This window comes from Erpetoichthys calabaricus, chromosome 4 (assembly GCF_900747795.2).
Source record: "Erpetoichthys calabaricus chromosome 4, fErpCal1.3, whole genome shotgun sequence".
Lineage (NCBI taxonomy): Eukaryota > Metazoa > Chordata > Cladistia > Polypteriformes > Polypteridae > Erpetoichthys > Erpetoichthys calabaricus.
Window position 1 is genome coordinate 212,699,161 of NC_041397.2, and position 26,085 is coordinate 212,725,245.

The window sequence follows — 26,085 nt, forward strand, 5'->3', positions numbered from 1 at the left end:
TTGAACTTGCAAAATGGTGTGGAATATTAGGTTCTCAGTTTTTCATTGCTGACTCCTTTGCTTGTGATTGGAGAAGCAGAGAGGGAAAGAGAGCAGGAGGAGGGGAGAGAGAGGGAGAGATGATAAATTAATACCCAGAGGATTTACTCTCAGAAGCTGAGCATAATCAGGGGCATATCAGCTGGATCCACTATGAGAGTGAAGTTCCACCCTTTTTGGATGCAGATTCTCATTTCAAACAGGGCTTTTCTCAGCACAGAGTTATTGAGTACCAGGGAAAATAAAACCAAGAAGCGTGTTTTCCTTTTTAAGCGTGATATTTATTTGTGCTGCGTGTGACTAGGATGTGGAAGAATCACAAGTCTATTCATAGGCTGGTATACCACTACATTTAGGTTAGTGTCTTCTTTTTATTACTTGACAATGAGATCTTTTTTCTATAACACTATACTGGCACCTACAGGTGTCAGATTTACAAATGAAATATCTGCTAACATGTCAATATTTTTCACTTGGACATTTTAATGAGTCGTTTTCTTGCCGTATGGTAGATTTTAATGTATTTAAGCTAGTATAAGTAGACAAAAAAAGATTAAAAAAAAGATGTAAAAGTTTAATCTAATTCAGCGTAAGATATAACAAAAAGCAGTGCTGGGATTTTAGTTTTTTTCTTCGTAAGATTACTTTAAGGAGTCTATTTTTGTATATGTTAATGTTTTATTATTTGAAGTGGAAAACAATACATATAAATATATACTTAATATTTAGCATATATAGATCTCTCAGAATAATCTAACAGGTGTAAAATGAGTCACTTTGATATATCTATTAAAAATGTACAGTTTGGCATTTAAACCTCACAATTAGATAGATAGATAGATACTTTATTAATTAGTTTGTATGATTGTATTCTGCAATTTAAATAAAGCTTTTTCTGTTTCTTAGAAATAAACAGTATGGAAGAGAAATGCCCTGTATGAATTAATTATATGTATGAATTAATTTAGCGTGGGCGACACGGTGTGCTGCCTCACAGTAAGGAGACCTGGGTTCAGTTCCCGGGTCCTCCCTGCATTGAGTTTTCATGTTCTCCCCGTGTCTGTGTGGATTTCCTCCGGGTGCTCCGGTTTTCTCCCACAGTCCAAAGACATGCAGGTTAGTTGCATTGGCGATCCTAAATTGTCCCTAGTGTGTGCTTGGTGTATGTGTGAGTGTGTGCCCTGCAGTGGGCTGGTGCCCTGCCCGGGATTTGTTCCTGCCTTGCGCCCTGTGTTGGCTGGGATTGGCTCCAGCAGACCCCTGTGACCCTGTGTTAGGATATAGTGGGTTGGAAAATGACTGACTGACTAATTTAGCGTGGTGCAGTTGTTATTACTTTTACTTCACAGATCCAGAATCCAGGGTCCCAGACTTTTAGCCCAGGCAGTGCATGAAGGGGCACCACTCATTTTCCCCATATCTGAGAAGGTTTTCCTTCAGTTCTCATTTGTTTTCATCTCAAATCCAAAGATGTGTGTGTGTGTGTGTTACTTTAACTGGAAATGTACTGTCATCCCCTTCAGGTTTTACTGTCTTCTTGCACCAGATACTGCTGACCAGACACTGACTAATAGGTAATTGTGTTGAAAATTGATGGATGGATATATAAAATGAACTACTTGAATAAGGACTTCTTTGGTTGTGCAGTAATGCTGTATTAGGGTGGGAGGAAGCACTGTATGAGACCTCAGCAGTATCTACGTATGTAGTCATATCCAATGTGGACCCAGTATAACTTGCCTAGTTGTACCATATCAATTGTTTTGTGGGAATGCACTATAAGAAATGCATTTATGTCTTGAGGGGGCACATTGACAGCACAGAGTACAATTACCCGAAGTATAAGCTTTAATTATGTATGCCGAGTCGAACTTTGTGATGTTCTGCCTACAAAACACAAAAAAACTTTTCAAACACTAGAAGAAATTTGTTTAATAAAGCCGAATGATAAAGAAAATACTGTGAGTGAAAATCTTTCCCCTGGATTCTGCTTTGCATTAACTTGGTTTTATTTCAGCCACTGTCTTTAAATGTTGTGCTTGCTTCATAATTGTGTTCAATGATTTCTGCTGGAGGCAGGTTGACACAGTGGTAGCACTACTGCCTTGGAGTAGTGAAACCGGGGTGTGAATCCCAGGAGCTACCTGTATGGAGTTTGCAAGTTCTCCCTGTGCTTCTGTGTGTTTCCCCCAGGTGCTGTGGTTTCCTCCGCTAGTAAAAGATGTGCAGGATATGTGATTCAACATTGCTGAACTGCTCCTGTGTTTGTGGGTTTGTACATATATATGTGTGTATACCGTGTAATGGACTGGCACCCTGTTGATGGATTGTTCCTGTTTTGTGCCCTGGAATAGGCTGCAGGTGCACTGGATAAAGCGGGTTATAATTATGGGTGGCTTGAAGAGACTGTTCATTAAGTCTCAACTGGCCCAAACGGCCTGATTAGTGCTGAAATAAATTGGCCAAAACTAGTAAATATCTAAATTATTTAATTTATTGCCTTTAATTAAGGAAAATATACATATAAAAAACAAACACTAAATATCAAAATTCAAGCCTCTAACAACAGTTAAATATGAAAAGCATTACAGTTACAAAATTATCTATAAAGCAAAGACCACAGTCCAAAAGCAAAATTGAAATCTCCCAGAATGAATCAAAAGGCAGAAGTATCCTAAATAAAAGGCAGGAAGCCTGTATAAAAGGGAGCCGATGACCATATCTACAAGGGTGTAATGCCACAGTGGCTGCACATTATTTAATTAGCCCTCAGGTAACTGCTATCCTAATGCCTGTAGCACCTCAGAGCTGTAATTTAGTTTGAATTCCTGCTCTGAAATTAGCAATCAATATAATACATGAAAAATCAGGTAAATTGCTCCACTGGACCAGAACTGTTTGCGTTACTAATAAAAAAAAAAAACACTAATAAACGATTATAAATACAATTAACAAAAAATGACAGAAAAAGCGGAGAAGATGGCAAAGGAACACCTAAGAAAAGAGAATCTAAAGTTTAACACCTTCCCTATTAAAGACTGAGGTAGTTCATTTGCCTTTGCACTTCGGAGTAGGACATGCCCATTAGTTCAAGGATGCACTTTGTGCTTCTCTTTTCAGACCTCCCAACTGAACTACTTATTTGTCTATTTAAATCAATGGCCAGATTTACATTCTACTCCAAATATACTGTCACCGCATATTTGTATTCAACAGTGTTTTATGAAATTACCAAATATGACGTTATTCATATGTATTGCTTATACACATTTCCTAGGGTATGACAGTGTTATCATAAAATAAATGAATAAATCTTTTCCAGACATCTTTTTTAATTGGTTTTACTTACACAGAGCATGTTGATTTGAATTTTTCATATGTTGGTTAATGACTAAGACTTTGGACCTTAAATCTTAAAGACTGTCATAAGCAGCATGGAAAGATTTTTAAGGGAAGGGGTGTAAATAGTGGAAATGTTATTTATGCTGCCATTACATGTTTAATTAAAGATGGATATATTGTGCAGAAATATGATTAAGTACTAACCACATTAATTTTGTATCATACTGCACACACAAGCCTTTGCGAATACTGTGAATCCATTCATATTCAGTATAACCTTTGTCCGTTCGGGAGTCTGGAGAACAGATAACTGTCCTGGCAGCTCTGAGCTTAACACAGAAGGCAGCCCTGCACAGTGTCGTTGAAGAGCAGATTCGCAAGAACACCCACGTTCACTTACACCAGGCCAGTTTAGCATCACACCTCAAAAACAGTGTACTAGTTTACTTGTGTTGTGCATTCCACAAACTAATCTGAGAAAGCATTCAGTTAATCCACTATACCATTCATTTAACCATCCATGCATTTCTAAACCTTTTGAGAAACATTCCTTTTTTTTTTCAAAATAGGCAGTTTTGTATTGCTTTACTACACTAGTGTTACACCTTGCCTGATGAAGGGGCCTTAGCTGCCTCGAAAGCTTGCATTTGTAACCTATTTAGTTAGCTAATAAAAGGTGTCATTTCACCCTACTTTCTCCTGTAACAATCTATGGCTAACACGGTACAACACTCTACTGCTATGGATTTACTACACTAGTCATTTTTTCTCCCCAGAATGCAGCCTATAGGTACCCAACAGGCAATTTATCAAAACAAATATTTAAAAGCTGCATTACCGGTCTTTATATCAACTACATCTTTTAGTAGCATCACAAAATGAGAACAATTTTTAAAGGATAGACACGATAAATGAGTGTGTAAAGAAGACTAAATATGCTGTATAAATCAATGCATTCATACTTACAACTGATGTCTTATTTGCACATAACTCCTAAAGTTAAGTGGTGTTTACTGTTTCCATAAATTAATTTGCAAACTCCTGTAACACACTGGATTACATTTTGTGCTCCACTTGGTCTGTCATAAGCTTTTGCAGAGGAGCCTAAATGCTACTGTGGTGATGATGAGATTTTGATTTTTTTTTAATAAATATATAGTTTTTGCGAACTAACATTATTTGTGTTCAGTACTGGTTTGCCTTGTACCCAGTGTAGCTGTAACTCCCAATACCCTGTAATTAAAAGGGTTTACTTCATGGATGGATAGATGGATGACATTATTTGTTTAAAAAAAAATTCTAAATCTGTTTCTCACCTGGAGCCACTTTTTTATGTCCATGACGAGGCAACTTTTCTTTCTCTCTCCAGTGCCAATAGAGATATAAACATTCTTTCAACAAGTGCCCTAAAAAGACACACTCTCTAACCCTCAGCCTGATGTTTTAAGCAGTTACACTTAGCAGTAATTCTAAATCATCTTGGAATCATTTAAAATCATCTTTATATCATTGCAGAATTCAACTGTTGCAGCCAGCCTCCAATATGCTACATCAGTGGTTGATGATTTAATCCTCATCTCCAACTGTGTGACTCTTAGCAAATTGGTAAAAAAGCCTGAGTTCCAATTATATTTTTTAACAGTTATAATGACATAATGGTCTTCTCAGTTGCCTTGGATAAAGGCATCATCTGAATGTATACCTCACTTTATTCCCAGTTAAGAAGATTGTTCGAGTCTTGGCAAACTCTGTGATTGTCTCCTGGTTATCGGCTACCCTTACATCTGTGGTAGCATCTGCAAATTTCACTTCTTGTGATTTTACATCATTAATATAAATTAGTAAGAGTAATGAAAGTAGCACCAATGCCCCAGGGACTCTATGGATGACCTCACCTCATGTAGAGCATTATCCTCTAATCTATACCATTATTTGTCAATCCATTGTTCAACTTGCAATGCAGTTTACTGCTGCATGTTTATGCTATTGGTTCAGGATTCATTTTCTGTATTGAACAATATCAAAGCCTTTTTGAATGTCTCTGTAAAGTGTAATTATGCTTTGATTTTGTACAGTACTCAAGTCTTCTGCTCCAACAATACTTAAAGATTTGTTTGGTATAATCTTTACCTTCTACTATATGCCCATGTGAACTGACATTTACAATATTATTTTTATCTAAATAGCTTGCATTTGAATATGCTTTCCATTATTTTACATGTTATAGAGGTAAGGGTTATGAGCCATTAAGTTCCCATTCCTTAGCCTTCTTTCCAATCCATAGTGATTGCTGAAGTAGGTTTGGGAGTAATATCATTTACTACTAGTAAAATTTCATTAAGCTGCAAGAGTTATTTTCTTTTGCTTTTAATACTTTACTACCAAAAACAACCCAAATTCTTCTCTTTTAAAATGTGCAATGGCAACATTACAATTACAGCTTAATCTGTTTATTTATTATCTTTTTTTAATTTCTAAATTATTGTTGTTCATTTTAATGTTGAAATTTTTAGACTTTTAAGTCAACTTTTTAATTTTCCTTCATTCCATTGCATCTCTTTAATTTTCAATCATTTGGACTAGTAGATAAATTTCAAATATTCCTTCTAGTTTTAGCTAGTTTTTATTCTTTTTAAATTTCTTGTCATATATTATGTATTTATTTTCTGTTAGACTAAGGGTGACCCTACGATGGTGCCATTTATTATTTATTGTATTGTGCTTACTTGCTTTGCAGTTTGGTATATAGCCGGTGTTTCTTTATTTCTAGAAATTCTGCTTTTTTTTTTTTGCAAAATTGTATGTCTTCCTTGTGGTGTGTATTTGTATATTCAGGTACAATGTAAGCTGAACCATAATCCTACAATGATTAAATTTTTTATGTATTTTTTATTTTATTTTGTTTTAGTGGGTTGTCATCCCAAGCCTGGTCATTGTTGGTGTGCACTTTACAAGTTCTCTCTGTGTCTATTTGGGATTTTACTCCCTCATAAAGATTGACTCTGTATGAATTTGTTTGTAGATGTGTTCTTAAGTGAGCGGCACGGTGGCGCAGTGGTAGTGCTGCCGCCTCACAGTTAGGAGACCTGGGTTCGCTTCCTGGGTCCTCCCTGCGTGGAGTTTGCATGTTCTCCCCATGTCTCGTCGGTTTCCTCCGAGCGCTCCGGTTTCCTCCCACAGTCCAAAGACATGCAGGTTAGGTGGACTGGCGATTCTAAATTGTCCCTAGTGTGTGCTTGGGGTGTGGGTGTGTTTGTGTGTGTCCTGCGGTGGGTTGGCACCCTGCCCAGGATTGGTTCCTGCCTTGTGCGGATTCAGCGGGTTGGAAAATGGATGGATGGATGGATGTGTTCTTAAGTAGATATTCCGATGGACTGGCTTTCTGTTTTACACCCTTGTGATGCCTGGGATAGGCGCTGGCTCTTTATTAACATGACTGGAATTAAGTGAGTTTTGGAATGCTATGCCACTGTATGTTATACATAAATATAGAAAAAGACTCAGAAAAAGGGAAAGGAAGCAGTAGTTCACCATAAGTATTAGTCATTCTTTTCTCCTTCTAGCAGGGTTTTGGTTGTCATTGTTGGAAAAATTGACAGCACTTTTTCTTTGGAAAATGATGTTGTAGGTGGCACATCTGCAGAAACCAAGTATGGTAATGCCCATTTTAGTAACAACCTACTTCTAAATTTGATCATTCATGTGATTCTTTTATTTTTTAATGATACATTTTCCATTATTATGATTTTAAAACTCTTTTATTTAATTTCTCTTTTTATGTAGTAGATTTTTTTGTTATTGAGTTGATGTGAAACAAATCCGTATCATCTAAATATGCTTAGAAATACTATTTATTTTCAGTAGCAATTTATAACTTTTAATAATTGTCTCCATTCCATTATCTAACCTGTTATATCCTGTTTTGGGCTACTAGGCTCTCCTTGGCAGTGTCAGATAGAAGAAAATAAACAGTTCTAGATGGGCACCAGTGCATTGTAGATTATGTACACCCATATTCACTCATACAGAGCTAGTTAAGAGTCTTTAGCTAATTTAAAGCACACATGTTCAGCGTGCAGGAGAAACCTGACTACTGCAAAACATTTTCAGTGTAATTTCCTCTACCCAGAAGCATAGTGTTGATGAAATGAGTGCATATTTGCAGTGTTCGCAGCACTGGTATAGCATGACGCTTAGTAGTGCAGTGGGCATTTAAACATTGTAAATGAAATAGAAAAAAGCTGTTGAAAGAGTTAAGATTTAACTGCCACTGTGTCAAGACAAAAAAGGTAAAGGAAAATAGCTATCAACTCTTCTAGATTCAGATAAACGCAGAGAAGGGACGATCCATTCTCTCCAAGATCTGTCAGGCTCTTTTATCCTTCCTAGCTGGAAAGAGCTGAAGTGATGTTAGTCCTTCTGACCTGGGTTGGCCTTCTCCAATTTAAACTGTGCGTAAGTTCTGTTTGACATCTCCTCCTGTCCACTGGAGTCGGTGTCCATCATAAACTCGCCACGGTTTTGTTTTTGACAACATACAGTATAATAAACAGTATTCTCAGATTGTGTACAGAGAAGATACTTATGACATTCAGAAGAGCCTCATAAAGTTTTAAACTAGGCTGGGTTGCATACCGTATCTTAGGAAAACTAGTTTAAAAAAGATCCAAACAATGTACTGGAATTTAAATTAATGAACACGTGTCAGCAAAAAATAAATATGAAAATATAAAATACAAAGGCATAAGTCAGGGACTAGCACTGGAAGGATAAAATAAGTGCATAAATGAACCTTAAACTAATATGCTGTCTTAAATGCTATTTACATATATAAGAAATCTGCACAGTATGCATGTTTTCATGTAAAAACATAGTCTGTAAAGCAAATAAGTTTTATTATTTGTTCCTATTTGTGTAGGAGTTTCTGAAAGACTAGAATGTCTTGGAGGATTGTGTTTTTTTAACTTACTTTTTTTCAGTATTTTAAGCATCTGAATTAATATAATGCAATTCCTTCAATTCTGAAGTTGAAGGAAAGGGCCCTGCAGATTTGGGTCTTTGAGACGTAGGAGTTGCAACTTTATAGTTCAACATGCTCTTCTTATGGTTACATAATGCCATTAATGTTGTTCCAAAGGGCTTGCCATAATAACCCCCCTATGGAGTTAAGTGTGTTCTGCATCAATGCAGCCTTAGTTGTGTCATTAACTGTAATTTAAACTAACAAGCAGTTGTGCCTTAATCATTCATTATAGCAAATAGGAAGGCTAAATTAAGGTACTGTCTGTATGAGACCAAAACAATTAACTTTTCAAATATTTCAAAAATATTTCAGAGTTATCTCCTAAATCTGCTGCTGCAGATTGAAGAGCAAAACTAAGTTCATGAAGTACATTCAGCTGTAAAGTTTTTTTTGCTTAATACAATGAACTTTAGGTTATAACTTAATTTCAGCTTATTTCATTAACAGTGCTTAAAAGTACAACACTGTGTGAAGGGTTACTTATGAATTTAAGTGTTTCAAATTCTTTCCCTTAGTCTCATATATTAGTTTATTTGATACAAGTTCAGTATTTACAAGAGGGTTAAAATTCATTCGTTTTTCTGTATCACTTAAAAGCAGTGGGCCTTTGAGAGTCATGCATCCTTCACCTTGTTGTCAAGGCTGACAATTGCTTGTATAGACCGACATCTGACTGCACCTTTGGGAATATAGCTTATGTACCACATGGGACTCAGAATGAATGACCAGTCCTTTCTGTTTAATTACTCTATTTTGCATCTCATCTCTATTTTTTTAAGACTACAATCTAAATTTAACAGGCAATTTCCTTAAAAAGAAGTTATTTTGCTGAATATAAACTGCAAGTTTATGTAATGCCTATATTTCATCCTAATAGAGAACTTTTGATTAACTGTATTAAGCTCGGCAAAGCAGCTGGTGGGGGGGAAACTAAATTAAATCTTTGGAGGACTAACCTTGAAGTCATCATTGTTGCTGTAATAAACTCGCAAGCACAGCATCCTCTGCACTGATGATGTTGTATGGTGATCCTTTACTTTTGGACAGTTTTTATGACCTTCTCCTGACCCTTGCAAGTCATGAGTATATTTCTGTCATTAAATAAAGGCCTAACAAGGAAATTAAAAAGTCAGTGATGCCTTAATAGAACTAAATGCCATCTAGATAGAGGAAAGATTTAGGATGGGAGAATTTGCAGTTGATGTGAAAATGTTTTAGTGGAAAATACTTGTAGACTGTCCTATACTGTGTGGCCTGATAGATAGTCCTACATACATTTTAATTAGATCTTGTTTTACCTGTCTATCTTAAAATTTATCTTTCTGTATTCCAGATTTTATTTTTAAATATTTCAAACAGCATATTATAGTACATACAGAAAAACAGTATAGCAAAAGTATTTGAATGCACTGAAAAATTCTACAGTTATTATTCTTTGTTATTTAATAAGACATAGACATGATGGTGTAGCCATTTATGGTACTGCAGCATAGCTCTACAGATTTGGTATACTTACCCAGCCTGATCGCTGCCACTCAGATGCTCAACTTACTTTTCTCTTTTCCTCCAACTTTCATAAATGTGTATATTAGGTTAATAGGTGACTCTGCAATTGGCATAGTATGAATTAGAAGTATATAAGTGTATCTTTTGAACATCTGATACTCCATCCTAGTTGGTTCCTTCCTTCTGTCTGATGCTGGGGAAGTAAACTCTAACTCTATGCAACTCGTTGATGGTAAAAGCACAATCACAATTTTGATATTTATATATTCATTTGGTTGCTTTAAGAAATGTGTAGATGTATCCAATATATATATAGTAACAGATAGCCCGGCCGCAGACAGACACAACACCCGATGTCCACAACACACACGGTTTATTTACAATATTTACAGTCCAGTTCCCCCAACTCACATACAACTACTCAGTCCTTTTCTCTCTTCGGCTGCCTCCACTCCTCTCTCACAAGCTCTGTCTTCCTCTTCCCCACTCCTGCTCCTCGAATGGAGTAAGGTAGCCCCTTTTATAATGCCCCGGATGTGCTCCAGGTGCTCTGAGATGGTCTTCCAGCAGCACTTCCTGGTGTGGTGGAAGTGCTGCCCTTGCACCCGGAAGCACTCCGGGCATACACAGTTCCTGGAGTGGCAGCACTTCCTGGTGTGACAGAAGTGCTGTCCTCCAGGGCTCGGAAACCATCCAGGTGTCCCCTGGGGTTGGCCACGGACCCCCACAGGGTTGAGCTTCCCAGCTCCGTATCTGTGGTCCTTGATGGAAATCAAGGGGGCTGCCCTCTTGTGCCCAGGGGAGATATTGCCCCTCTTCTGGTCCTTCCCTGCTCCAGGTATCCCGGTGGGGCAAGGTCCCTGGTTGTCTGTCACAATATATACTGTATATAATTATATATTGTATATACTGTATATAGAATACATATCCATATTACTAACCGAGAATGCTGAACCGGATGATGGACGCAGGCACATCCGGCCATGGGCCGTAGCTGCAAAAAGACGTACTGCGCAGGCGCAAAAAGAGTCCGCGAGAGTCGGCTGAGGAGCCGAGAAAGGCGGACAAAAGAGGGCGAGAAGAGGCGGATGAGGGGCCGCGAGAGGCGCAGGCGCAAAAAGAGTCCGCGAGAGTCGGAGAAAGGCGGAGAAAAGAGGGCGACAAAGGTGGATGAGGGGCCGCGAGTGGCGGACAAGACCACAGAAAAAAGGAGTGAGCACATACAAAAAGGAGAAATGAGGCGCAAAGTCAAACGCAGGAAAAGCACGAAACACATTGCACACGAAACTAGACCCGAAAAAAAAAAAAAGAGGCTCGCGCACAACAGCAAGGCACCCCCCCCCCACAGCACCGGACGGGACACACACCAAGAGGGGGATTCAACAAGCCCATGGAACACAAAAAAAAGAACACAAAACCACCCCACAGACCCTACAAGCGAGGGACGGGACACACACAAAGAGGGGGATTCAACAAGACACAGGAACACAAAAAGAAAGAAGACGCTCGCGCAACAACAATCCCCAACAATCCCCCCCCCCCCCCACATCCATAAGAAGTCACACCCAAAGCCACATATTCTAAAGTGAACGTCAGAACCTTCACACTAGACAGCATAGGTGTCAGCATTGGTGGATCTCCTTACAATAAAGCACTATTAACCGTTCAACTGCAGAAAAGGAAACATATTAACAGTGACTGCGACCCTCCTTAGAAAGAAACAAGTCATGAATACACGGTCACGGGTACAAAACGAAAAGGAAATGATAACAGGAACAAACACACGAACACGAAAGAAACAACAAAATAGACGGCTATGCGGCATAGGTGGATCTCATTACAATAAGGCACTATTAACCGTTCAACCGCAGAAAAGTCTCCATATTAACAGTGAGTGCAATACTCCTTATTACTTATCCATATTTCTAAAAGAAAAAATGTCTCGACTCCAAAAACGCAAAGCTCAACTAAAGCTTCTAACTAACGATGTACCTAAAAGTAAAAACTTTATGAACTGCGTTAGATCCTACAATAGTTCATTTGCTTTTAGTAAATATCAGGCCACCAAAAGGCAATGGCCCATACTGCTTTCCCATATGTGCACAAATACTGCATCGCATTGGAACAGTGCACCCTGAAACAAATCAACAACGCAAATATGCACAAATCTACATCCTGGATCCACATGACGCAAACTATCAATCAAAGTGCTGCATCGCAACAGGCACGGATTCAAAACGAAACACCTCCCGTCTCAGACATACGTTAACGGCAAGGAAGGCTACAACGGGCGTCTCACACAGCACAGGCAAATCGATTACAGCTCCAAAACAACACGTCCCAAATACTACATATGCAACAACGCGCCTCTCAAACGGCACAAGCAAAACATACACCGGGAAAATTCATTCGGATTAATGAATGTCATTTGCAATCATTGTCATTCAGTTCACTTCCCTGAAGAAACAACTGGCAATACAAGTAATACATTTAGACGTTGTTGTCAAAAGGGTCAAATTAGACTGCCTTCTTTACATTCATATACTGAATATCTACAGAAGATTCTAACTGACGATGTACCTAAAAGTGAAATCTTTATCAACTGCATTAGATCCTACAAATCGGTATCCACTATGAACATTAACGGTGGCACTGCACGTGACATCCGTCTTGAAAAAATGTTGTTTATTGATGAATGTTCAATGGCATGAAGTCACTTACTCAACACCATTCATAAACTTCCACAAACGTTTATGAATAATAATATTCGATTTGGAGGAAAGGTACTTTTATTAGGAGGAGATTTTAAACAGTGATTAGCTATTCTTCCAGATGCCATGCACTCAGCTATTGTTCAGTGCACCTTAAAATACGCAGACAATTGGCATTGCTTTCAAAAGATACAGTTAGTAAAAAAGATACGATGTCCAGAACCAGATCATAACAATTGGTTATTACAACTGAGAGATGGTACACTCACCAATACAGATGGACTTCAGCCACATATTATTACAATTCCTCAAGCCTTTATCTGCGACGACTTAGTTACAGAGAGATTTGGAACAGCAATCTCATTAGACCAAATGCCCCTTTTAACACAACGCACTATATTATGTCCAAAAAATATTAATGTGGAAAACATAAATACCCAAGTCATTCCATTACTTCCTGGAGAGACACAACTCTTTCTAAGCTCTGACAAAGTTGACTCTGATCACGATAATGACCATCTTCATTGACCTTACAAGTTCTGACCTGGAATTACCTTTTACACTTAAACGGCGTGTACAAAGAAATTTTCCAATAAACCTTTACACTGTGCCACACACTTTATTGTTTGCTTTCTATTTGCATCATCTACACCGTCACACTATTCTATATCTCATTCATACATCACGCTCTTTGTCATTCCCAACACCAGGGGTTGGCGAGCGAAGCGAGCAGGGGGCGGAGCCCCCTAGTAACAAATATACTAGGTGCACTTGCTCATAAATAACCAGCACTTCCAAAAAGCTAATCATGTGCCATCAACTCAATGAAACCTGAACCTGAAAGGTCATCAAACAAAATTTCACAATTTTTCAGATCAATCATTCAACAGGAACCTTTTTTCTAACCCTCCCTTGAGCTTATTCCATCAACCACCTAACCTAAGTAAACTTCTCATCTACAGCTCACTTCACACAGGAGAGTCACATTCCTTACCAGGCACTTTGAGCTTTTACAGGAGCCAGTCTGACACTATAGACAACAATGAGCCTCTTGCCTGTGTATAAATCTTCTTTACTGCATTTCTTGTAGGATGTGTCCGGCCATCTCAACATGTGGAACAGGGAGACAGCTAGAAGGCTGTTTCAGCTAGCACATTCAAATCATTAAAAACAAATACATTACAAAGCCTATTGTAGATCACATCAAATCCCTTAGTCATAGCCACACTGATCTTGCTATTTGTGTTCTTTCACATGACTTTAACAACATTTTTCAAAGAAAAACAGAAGCTGATCTCAATTTCACCTTAGGATCACACATTTCTCTGGGTCCTAATGACTAACTTTTTAATCTCTCCCTTCATTTTTTTTCAATGCCTGGTTTTTCTCACCTGCTCTCAACTCTTCTACTTTTATCAGCTACTCCTTCCCCCTAGATATGTTACCTACTCTTTCCTTTTCAGTTGCACACCTGATGAAAGATATACAGGTGAAACATTGTCTTTAATGTTCTCTCCTTTTCAGCATGGAAATAACTCAACCTTTTTATTTTCTTTGCAGATGAATGCTGACACAGCTCTGCACTAACTCAATATAAATACTAAGCAGACATGACTAAGTGTGTAGGTGTTATTGATCAGTACAGTGACATATCATTTTAAATTCATTTGTCCTTCTGTGATAACAGGGTGACCAGACACTGAGGTAGTAAGGCAGCCCCAAATCATGATACTTTAATTGCCATGAGGTTTTGGTGGTGTGTAGTTAAAATTCTAAACCCAGAAGCCCTGTTAGATCATTCTTTGCAATGCTGAGACATGTTGTCTCTCATGATATATCTCCATGAATATCCTTCTTGATCAGAATTTCTTGATCAGTACTTGCTCATAGAGGATACTTGAACAAAGACTGTCACAAATTTTCCACAGGTCCTTTGTTTTTACCATAGGGTTCTTTTTTAATCTCCTTCAGAACTGGGCTGTTGTACTCATTGCTGAAGAGTAGTGACAGTACTGATCTGATCTGATCTCACTGGTTGGAATGCCTGAATCTTATTAGTTTTTGGTAAAGTCATAGCCTTGAAGTTCACATTCCTTTTTCCAGCTTAGACTGTGAATGTTTAGACAATGTATATTCACAAGACAACATATAATAATTTGTGTGTTATTGGTTTAAGTAGATTTTATTTGTCTGTTATTGTTGTCTTAAAGATCAGATCATATTATTTTGAGTAGTTAATATTAATAATTTGATAAAGTCCCACAGCAAAGATTAGTCTAGAATTAAACTAGAAGCTGTAGGCATCAGAGGTAACCTTCAAATACCTTCAAAACTGGATCTCTAGTTGGTTAACCAGCAAGAGACAAAGTGTACAGTTAAGAGGACAATGTTCCAAATGGATCAAAGTCACCAGTGGAATCCCTTAGGGGTCTGTCCATGGACTATTACTTTTTCTGATTAATATTAATCACATTGATTCTGGTATAGTTAGTAAATGTGTGAAATTCACAGATGACACTAAAATTAGATGGATGATGGACACTTAAGGAGGCAACAAAAAGAATTCAAAAGTTATATCATAAAAACTGTTGAATTTAAGTCAATGGATGTTATGATCAAACTATAATGCACTAGTGAGACTGCATTTGGAGTATTCTGTGCATTTCTGGTCACCACGGTACAAGAAAGACAGACAAGCTCTTGAATCTGTGGAGAGGAGAGCAACCAAGTGCATCCCAGGACTTAAGGGGCCTTATGTATAAATCGTGCGTATGCACAAAAATGTTGCGTACTCCCATTTCAAGATGTATAAAAACTAAACTTGGTGTAAAGCCATGCACATTTTCACGGCAGCTTCTCACCGCGTGTGCAAGTTTCTGCTCAGTTTTGCAAACGGGCGGCACCCAGCGTCAAAGCAGTACCACTGTTTCTGTGTGGTATCTCTCTCTTTTTTAGAATTGCAGCAATGACGTGGGATTTGTAAAATTCACTAAAATTAATTTAATATTGTTTACATATTTAATTCACTAGATTATAATCATTTTGTAACAATATAATGTTGCACGGAATGGCTAAACTGTTCCAACTACCATAGCTGCTTTCGTGTTGTTAGAAGACATAGGAAATGGAAAAATTAGAAGAGAACATGTATTTATAGATGATGATGACTGGCTTCTAAGTCAATTTCAATTTACAAGAGCTGTCCTCTTGGAGCTGTGTGCTGAACTGGCACCGGCTTAACACTAGAATTACCAGAACCTGCGAAAAAACTCGGTAGATCTGTCCCACCTTAAAACGCTTTGCACTTCCCCGTCAACGTCTTTTGTCCTTTAAATGTGTTGATAAGCAGCAAACAGCAAGCAGTCTGCTATCACATCCCCCCACCTGCACACAGTTTTCTCAGCTCAAGTCTGCTTACCTACTTGTCAGTTGCTTAGAGCTGTATAGAGTGAGAAGTCATGCAAAATGACACCTTTTATAAATACTATATCATTATTTGGAACACTTGCATTTCATGTGTGTTCCGTGTCTACAACGATCTATGCACAGTAAACACATCGTTAAAACAGAAACGTTTTTCATGTTTTAGTAATAATTGACAAAATGTAGGCATGAAGTGTATAATGTGTGAAGCCTGAATTCCAAATATCTTTATACACTTTCACAAAAGATAAAAGTATAACAGAACAAATGTGCTTTATTCTAAGGCTATAACTGAAGAAAAAGAAACCAGGTTAGTGCTGCTTGCTGTCCTGCCCTCTTGGGTAGTATACTGGTTAGAGCTGCTGACTCCAACTCATAAGGTTCTGGGTTCGAGTCTTAACGTCTTCCAAAATAAACGTTTTGAGTAGTAAGCTGTTCTTATTGTTAATATTATACAATAAAAGCATACATTTGATTTGGCAAAGGCAGACTTGGCAAGTTCTGTCCACAGGTTTTTAGCCACAATGCCTTAATATGAACTTGCTGACTGACTGAGTATTTCATAAATATGTGCTAGGAGATAAAAGATACCGACCTATGTTTTCTGGTAGAAAGAAGGCTTTCTAGAATTAGCCTAAAAATGGAAAAGTGGGTAAATGGTTTCATTTTTGCCTTTTATAGTACTAATAAAGGCAAAATTACTTGCATAAGTTCCACAGCTTACAACACAAAGATGAATTAATGTGATGTTTATATAGCCATTATGGACATGTGCCTCATCCAAGATTTGCTCCTGATACTCCCAGGATAGGTGCCAGCTCCCCAGGATTCAAAAATGATTGGATTAATGATTCAGTAAATGGGTAAAGTACTGTATATCTGTTACTTTATTAATAAAAATAATAATTATTACTTATTATAATTTACAGTGATTCACTAATATACAGAATTGTTGAAAAACTAGCAACAAAATTTGTTTCTGCATGAAACAGGATAATGCAGGATTGCTTCCTTATATCAAAAAAAATGCAAACAAAATGTACCAACATAAAAATAAACTAAAAAAATCAACCAGTACTTAAAGATGTATTTAATTAATCAGAAATAAATGCATGTTGTCAAGAGTGTGTTGCTGCCTTGCATCCAGTGATACAATGCTTTATCTAGTTATAATCCTGAATTGGATTTAGTCGTTCAGAAAATATACATAAATTCATAAAAATAATCAGTTTAGAAGAGTGGGATTTCAGCCTGATATAAAAAACTTGCACCGCCAAGAAATCAATGTTCTTTCTGGATTCTTAACTCTCTTTATTTTTTTTTGTCATTTTTTTTGTACTGCTGTGTACAAAGAAACACAAAATGGCCTTCACTGATTTAACAATCAGTCCAAAGTATAGTACATATAGTGGAGACCACGTGCAATTAGCTCAGCATTCACAAGTTTCAACATGTCAGAAAGCACTTAAATGTTAAGTGTACTGATCTGAGTAGTGTGTTGAGGACGGAATAAAAGTACAGGAGCCCTGAACTGCATAATTGAAAATATTCGATTTTGTATATACATGATATTATGTCATACATATGAGATCAATATCAATCTTTTTTCAGTTTTGCTTTTAAGGAAAGCATCTTGAATTAAAGAAATTATTTGGTACTGTATGTCAATATTCTTCATTGTGGTCTACACGGATGAAAATCAGTACTATCTGCAGCAATCTCAGAGATGGCAATAAAAGGCAGGACACAAGGGATAATTCATTGGTCACCTGTTGAAGTCTGTTTGTTTCTTCTGTATGGCAAAATGCATATCTGGCCAGTATAGTTTTTTAAAGGTTGGCATATTCAGTGAATACACTGCTATTGAGAAAATACCATCTACTACAGAGTGTATACAACACTGCAGAAATTATGGGCACATGCCACCTCAAAGAGTTAACATGGTTTGTATGCATATATATTGTTTATTGAGTAAATGTAAGGAACAGTAGTGTTAGACCACAGGTATCCCACCCCTAACCCCTTTTTGGTGATAGTCTATAGATGTTTAGGGGATAATGCCCAAGATGGCATTTTATTTACAACAATACTGCTCAGTTCACCATAATATGGTGCTTTTATGACATTAAGAAACAGTACAGAGTGTGAATATATAGGGTGTGATGTGGACAATGAGAAATTGGGGATTTAAAGATCAAAAGTGTAGCTGTATTACCATTTATGATTTGATAGCACAATGTGACCATTTGTATATAATTATTATCATATTGAACAGTTGAAGTTTTTTTTTCTTCAGCAGTACCCAATAACATGTATGAGTATAAATTGCATGTAATGAATTGATCTTCATACAATCTTCAAAAATAATTGACAACTGCACTGCTAACGTTGTAATGTCCGTGTGTGAAGGTTCATTCTAAATTGTTTTCAAATTTACACATTTCTGTTTTATGGATAAACTCCTCCTTAGCACCCCCTCTGAAAACTTCCTGCCACCACCATTTATTTACTCCTGTTTTATGCTGCAAGAATATCCAAGCAGTTTGATTATAATGAAGGAAGCTTTAAACCAGTCATCCTACAATTCTAATGAGTATTTCTTGGTTTCAGAGAACTGCCTAATTACATATTATACAATTATTTTTTGTTCTTATCACACTTCAACTAAGGCCACAAAATGTACTTGTGGAGCTAAACGAGACAAATATTGACCTTTACATAATCTCACTTTAAGCAAAACGAGGTACAAGCGAGGAGAGCAGTCCCTTCACAAGCTAATTAACTACTGCTTGTTATCATATAACATTTTCTGTTCTTCTTAAAACATTACTTTTGTATTGCTTGAGCTCTGTAGCACAGATTTTGCACCATTTTGACAACTGTGCTATACTGGCTTATATACTCATGTTTTTTTTTACATAGCACTTGTGTCAAGTGAGCTCTGGAAAGGTAACTAAGGAGCAAATTGTGCCAGTAAGAAATTAAATGTTGCTTAATCTTTACAAAATAACAAAAGGGTAATCAAAGAAATCATAGGAGGTCACTAACTATGCTTTATATCATTGGTTAGTAGCTACTTAACTATTTCATTGGTTATTAGCAAGGTGGTGTAGTTGGCTGTGCAGTAAGTCCCCTACATATTGTGGTAGACCGCTGGGGGCCCTTACCTGGCCGGGACAATTTGGCACAGAAGGACCCGGGGAGAGGGCTAATTCTGGATATTGCATTCCCCGGACTGATAGAGAGTAGCCCCCTTGGCTTGCAGCAGAGCCAGGGGGTGCCTGGACGTTTACTAGGCCCTGTTCGGCAGCACTTCTGCCACACCAGGAAGTGCTGCCAGAAGAAGGTCGTTGGGCACCTGGAGTCCTTCCGGGTGTCCTATTAAAGGGGCCAGTGTTGGGAGGAAGAAGGACAAAGCCTGTAGGGAGGACTGGAGGTGAAGGGACTGTGCTGTGCTTGTTGTACTTTATGTAGTGTGCTCTTGGAAGCGGAGAAAAATCTCTTCCCCAATCTTGAATAAAAGTGTGTTGTGTGCTGTACTTGTGTCTCTGCTTGTCTGTGTTGGGTTAGGGCAGTTGTACGCACCCCAGTGATCCACAAAATGAATGAGCTCTGTTCCGAGAATGCATTTGGAAGTCCACTTTGTTCATAAGTCCAGTAAAGTCTAGGCACCCAACGAAACACAATGCAACCCCTAGCCCTCAACTCCTGTACAAAAAATGTACATGTACATAAGAAAATGCTTTTAAAAGTTAATATTTGTATTTTGTTAAAGCTGTATCGTGTATTTTAACAATAAACAACATGAAGTTAATTTTTGTTTTTATTGTTTTCTGTCAGCTGATATCTCTGTTTACGCTATCAGGTAGCCTACATATGCAGTCCTAACCTACCCCTCCTCAACTCCTATCAAAAACATATTTCTATTGTATAGTATACAATAAAGTGCTTTTAAAAGTTAATATTTGTATTTTTGTTATAGATTTCTAGTGTATTTTAACAACAAACAACTGAAAGTTATTTTTTATTACCATTTTTTTCCATCAGCTGATCTTGGTACAGTAGTCTCACTTACAGCTAGCAAATGAGTCATTTTCTTCAAATCTATACACAAAGTGAGCAATTGGATGGCATCATCACTTGACACATACTGCCCATCACTTTATATGGATGCCCGGTAAGTTTTTGTGCTGAAGATTCTTAGAAGGTTTGGAAGCGAGGACAAAAAAAAACTGGAGTTAGCGTCAGAAGTTATTTTTTTGAGATGCTTTAAGTGTATCAAAATAAAAGCCCTCGCTAAATCTGTGGTACTCCTGGTGGCGATGCTAATATCTGAAGATCATACATTAGAGTAGATTAGGACAAGTCGATGATAACAAGCTGTTCACGAGATCTGACCAAATGTCCCTATTGTGTCTGCGCTCCACCACACTGCTTAGTGTTGTAATGCATGTTAATGTGGTACTCTGAGTGAAGAAGAACTTATCCTTAACGAGTTTCCAACTGTGTTCTCGTGTTCTTGTTTAACATGCTTAATTTCAGACATCTTGGGTTTATCAGCTTATCAACATAAACAAACACAAAGCCAAAAGCACAAGCAGTTGTATAGGAGTGAGAATCTAAACAATAATAGCATGGGTTTTGCGCTCTGCCTAGTACCACACATGCTAACTAGCTTACATGATGCTGTGAATTTTAAAGTTATGCTATAATGTTTAATTTTTCACTTATTTAAATACATTTTTATTTATAGGACATGCCCGTTTCCATCTTTGAAAGTTCCTAACTTGAAGGTTCATATGTAGGGGACTTACTGTACTTTTTTCCTCACAGCTTCAGAGCCCTGCCTTCTTCTCATATTCCTAAATTCCTATTTTCTTTGGAACTCAAAGTTCTTTCCAAAGGCATGCATGTCAGGCTATTTTAACATGCTGGTACGTACAGGAATGTGCTGTGAAATCACTTGGTATTCCATAGTAGCAGACCTACATTTTTTGGGTCCTTAAGCTTAAACTGTTATAGGGCCATTTCACAACCAGCAACAAGATCTGGGTAACCACTATTAGCTTCCTCAAAGGGATTGTTCCATGACAAATCACCACAATTTTTTTAAAAATGTAAACACTACATCTCAGATTTTGATTAAAATTGCTGTACTAGATTATCTCACATGTCAAAGTCACTGGTGTGAATAAATGTTCCTATTCCTTATAGTTATGGGGGATAAAAATTAAAGTCACCAGAATTAGGGACCCTGAAACTTTAATTTCATTAGCTTCATAGTTGATCTACTCCTGGTGTTCCATCCAACTTTTCTTCCTGCCTTACACCGAGAATTGCTGGGAAAGGCCACACCTTCTCATTGTTCTGCAATGGAAAAAGCAGGCCCAGAAAATTGAAGAATGCATTATTAATCCCGATGTGTAAAGCAGAATCCTATGACTACATTGATCTCATGTAATATGGCTCAGGTATTTGCATATTCAATACTCAAAAGGATTGTGAATGATACATGTCTCTTTTTGCAGAGCTCTTCCTCATTTTTTTAGGACTCTGCTTAACCTTAAATAGTGATCTTTTTCCTGTAGTCCAGTTGACCAGACTTGTTCAACTTACAAAATCTTTACTGTAGTTTACTATTAAAGCACATATCATATCTGAAGGCCACTTTGAACATTTCAAAGCAAATAACTTTCAGTGTATTGTAATAAGATTAGACATTCCTCTGACTTGTCATCAAGATTTCATGAAAAGGAGTATGCATCACTTGAAGTTACAGAGTAATATTTGATCCAGCCATTAGATGCTGTCTTCTGCTTTTTAAAGGTGAAGCGTTTAATATATCTGGTCTACTTATTTTTCAGCTACAGGACAACTTCCGCGTTATTCTTTCAACTGGGAACATTTAAGCTATCAAGTCAGCATAGGCTTAAAGTAGGCTGTCAGTCATCTTGATCAAAGGATATGAAGACTTGATTAATATCTGACTTATTGCTTTTTCAACATCTATCACTGTCTGTGTCTCTCTCAAACCACTTGTTCCATTTTTTCATTTAGTATTTTGAACTAAATTGAGAATCCAACAAATTAGCATATACATGACACCCAGCAGAGAATAGTGACTGCTGTCACAAGGTAGCTGAAATGTAAGGTCATATTCAAAGGAAATGTATATTTACCTTTTATACAATAAGCCCCACTTACAGAGACTAGCGATTGTGTTGTCCGTGTGGAGTTTGCACTTGGTATTTTTGTCCATTTACTTTGATTTTTCCTCCCACATTCAATTTCCTTCTTGGCAGTGTATTGTAATGATTAAGGTTTTATCTACTGTATGTCACTCATTATTCTCAAATGAAATTGCGGGGTTACAGCAGCAGACCAAAAAGGTCATAACTATACATACAATATAACAAAAATTACATTAGTCTTAGGTATGCTAACAAGGTACAAATACACCTACTGTATATCATGACTTATCTGTGAGTAGTTTGATATAGTGTAGGTATTTACAATGTGTAAAGTGACAAGAATTGACCACACTTATAAGTTACAATTTTACAGCACAAAAAGTCCATCATTATCACAGTATGGGTGTGAATAAGAATGGGATCTGCAGCAGACTGGTGTCCTGTTCTAGGCTGTTTCCTGCCTTGCTCTCAGTGCTTCCAAGATGGACTCTGAGTGCCCACAAATGTGAATTATAAAGCAGGGTTGAGAATAGGATGAAATGAGAAGATGAGGCCAATACATCTATGGAATGGAAGTCTTTAGCCAAGGACAATAAATTGAAATGATATATGTGGTTATACTGTCTCGTTAAATTTAACTGTTAACATGGAGGAGAAAGGAAAGACCTTCTCAAACTGGCTTAATTTATTTATTTTCCCTCTGCATATGTTGCTTTCCCCTAACTGTCTTTATTTTTATTAATTCACTTATATGTAAACCCTTTCTGGCCTCGCATCTGTTGTATTTTTATGTATGTGAATCCATTCACCGAAATTCTCCAAACTCTCTTGGCAGACACCCAGTAGCCTTGGACTTGCATGCACATTCAACAAAAAAAAAAAATGCGGTGAGCTGGCAATCTCTTTGTTCTCTTGGGTTTGAAAGGTAGTAAAGAAATCTCTCGAGTAGCAACAACAACAAACCAAACCCATGGGGATCATTAAGGTTTTCACCTTAAGATGAAATGAGGATATGATAGACATAACACTATTTCTTTTTTCTTAAAACACACACACACACACACCAAGCAGGACAAAAAAAGAAACACTTTTCTTACCGAGAACCTGGTCAGTAAAACTATCCGTCAAGGTAAAACAAATGTTGGACACATTAACTCTTCAATTTTTCTATCCTCCTTAATATGACTACTCTTTGACAGCTGTATGATTTATCTCATCCTAATGAGGACACTGCCTGCAGTCAACCCTGGGGCCTTTCTTTCAATCCCAAGCCTTTTATTGTTAAGGTATGTTTCTTCCACTTGGTAATTTAGAAGAATTCTTTAATAAATTTACAGGACTGGGGTCAGTGGAAGTTGGAGCAGTCAGAACATTTACTGAATTGACCTGGTGTATTTAAAATGTGTTTGTAAAATTTACCCTTTAAAAAAAGTGTAAAGTGTGCTGCAAAATATTTATGTGTACAAATTAAGTGAATCCACTCTACCAGAACTTTGCATAATTAGTGATACAGAATAGCTAAACACAATTAAATATTCACAATTAAAGCTTGAAATCCTAAAATGCATTTTCTAAATAGATTTGTGTGTTGCATTAATTTATTTTCAGGCCTGTTTGTGTATATATATATATATGGAGTTGTATGTAATAGAGAGCTTGGCATCATTCAGATTATGAAGAGCAAGAAAGCTGATTTAGAATGAAGCAATTTGGAATATTGCCTAATTGACCTTCTGTATAGAGTTCCAAGCTGAATACCTCAAGTAAACGTTTTAAATTCACAATAAGAAGTTGTAAATTCATTGTGAGAATTATTTGATAAGTTATGGGTACTTCTGTTTAAATAACAGGATAGTTCCCATTCTTCATTAAAGTTTTTTGAAAACCCCTTGCTGACCAATGCCCTGGCCCCCCATGAACATGTACTGGATTAGGTAGGTTTAAGAATTTAAATCTATGTATGTGACTGAAATAGTCAGAAGCAAGAACAGTTCAAAAGGATTTTTGAAAAAACATAGATTATTCTATTTAACATGTTATGGCAAAATAACAAGAAGTGCAATGTAAATGGAACATGTTAATCGTTAAAACTGTACTGTCCTGAAGGTTACAAGAAAGAATACTGGCCAATGTCACAATTAAAGTTTCACAGCTGTTAAAGTTATTAATACATGGCATTTAAATTAGATTTATTAAGCCTTTCTGGATATTGTGCAGTACATGTTCTGCACAGTTAAGCAGTTGGTTGCTCTGCAAACAAAGCTGTATACCATGCTGACTAGGCTCAGTGTGTTAAACAGGACAACAAATTCAAAACTATCATCTGTGCATTCATCCATTTTAACCCACTTATTCCATTACAGGGGAGCCCAGTAGCATTAGGCTGAAACAGAGATATGTCGGGGACTATTATTTTGAATATTGTTTGCATGTTGTAGTGTGTGTGTGTGGGGGGGTACCCTTAAGTATCCATTGGGTTAATTTATTTTTGAGACATAGTTATAGTTTTAATTTTAATTTGTGATTTGAGTCATTATATTGTCACCATTCTGATGGCGCTAATGTTGATTACTGTTGCTAGGATTGGACATAATCTCAGAGGTTGTATCCTCTCAAACATGACCTATAAGATTACATGGATTCCAAAACAAAACCCTTCAAACCTTTTTTGATGAAAAAAAAATTCTTTGCTTTGCTTCCCTGGTTTTTGAATTCTCTGCTCTTCTTCTGACTGTGATTTTTGTCATATCATTATTGGCTTAGATTACTTATACAGTAGCTGTTCTCCTGGTTCTGACCATTTCTAGGTTTTTTTTCACTATGTTCTTGTATTCCAGTCACCCTATAAATTCTCATAACTGCTGAGCATAATACATAAGGTCAATGTCATTTACACATATAGGGAAAATTAAGTTCTGTTGATTAATTTAATATGTGTGTATCTGGGATGTGGAAGCTGTGAGGGAGCAGTATTAACAATTGGGCTATCATACTGTTCACAAAACTATTAGTTACTATAGAATGTTGAAAACACATACAAGTACACATATAAAACAGGCTGTACCCTCTTAGAATTTACTTTTTATATATACTGGTGTCGGTTTTAATGTGTATGGCTGTTTGTCTGTTCTTGATTATTGGGAGCAATATAAACATTGGCCATACTACTAGGAAATATTGAGAATCTACTCTCCTTGGAAATAATCAGAATCTACTCTATCAACTAAACAGGTGTTTCCTCTTCTTTTTGCATTTGTATTGCACTGTTTTTGTTGAAAGTACTGGGTGGAACATTTTGGCATACTTTTTGATTAAGTATACTTTGTTAATCCCTTTCTGGGTGTCAGAGCGCAAGGTCAGCCATTATACAGAACCCCTGCAGGAATTTTTCAGGTTATGGGCCTTACTGCAGGGCCCAGTGGAGTAGGATCACTTCTGGCAATAATGAGATTTGAACTGGCAACCTTCCAGATACCAGCTTACATCCTTAGCCACAAAGCCACCACTCCATCCTGATAAGCAAGCTAGCTGTTTGTCAGAAAAAAAAGGTGAAAAGAAATATTATGTCTAAAAGAAGTAACTGGCTGGTTAAAGACCAAGTTTTAGAAAATTGAATTGGTTTAGAAGATGAAGCAAAATAAGTTTTCAAAAATGTCCATATTGTTTACAATAGTTGAAATGCAGCTACCAGACAGGCATTCTGGCTCTAGTATGACTCACCATACAAAAAAACTCCAAATTCCAAGTGCCCTTGTATTTTAAAGATTTTAGTGAAGTTCAAAGCAAACAGTTCACACAAAAAATAGAGTTAAAAGTTAATAATATGCACAAAAAAGAAAGGGGGAAAAAG

At 37.1% G+C, this 26,085-nt stretch overlaps 1 protein-coding gene across 4 annotated transcripts in view; it reads left to right on the plus strand.

Moving 5' to 3' along the window:
* Positions 1–26,085, plus strand: part of cntn5 (contactin 5) — a 1,396,083-nt gene that overhangs the window by 108,013 nt on the left and 1,261,985 nt on the right. Inside the window, exon 1 of one of the 4 annotated variants that reach the window (XM_051926457.1) lies at positions 167–395. The exons of the other annotated variants lie outside the window; for them this stretch is intronic. The gene's annotated coding sequence lies outside the window, so the exon portion shown is untranslated. Of the gene's footprint in view, positions 1–166; positions 396–26,085 lie in introns of those variants that run through there. 4 annotated transcript variants of the gene reach the window in all.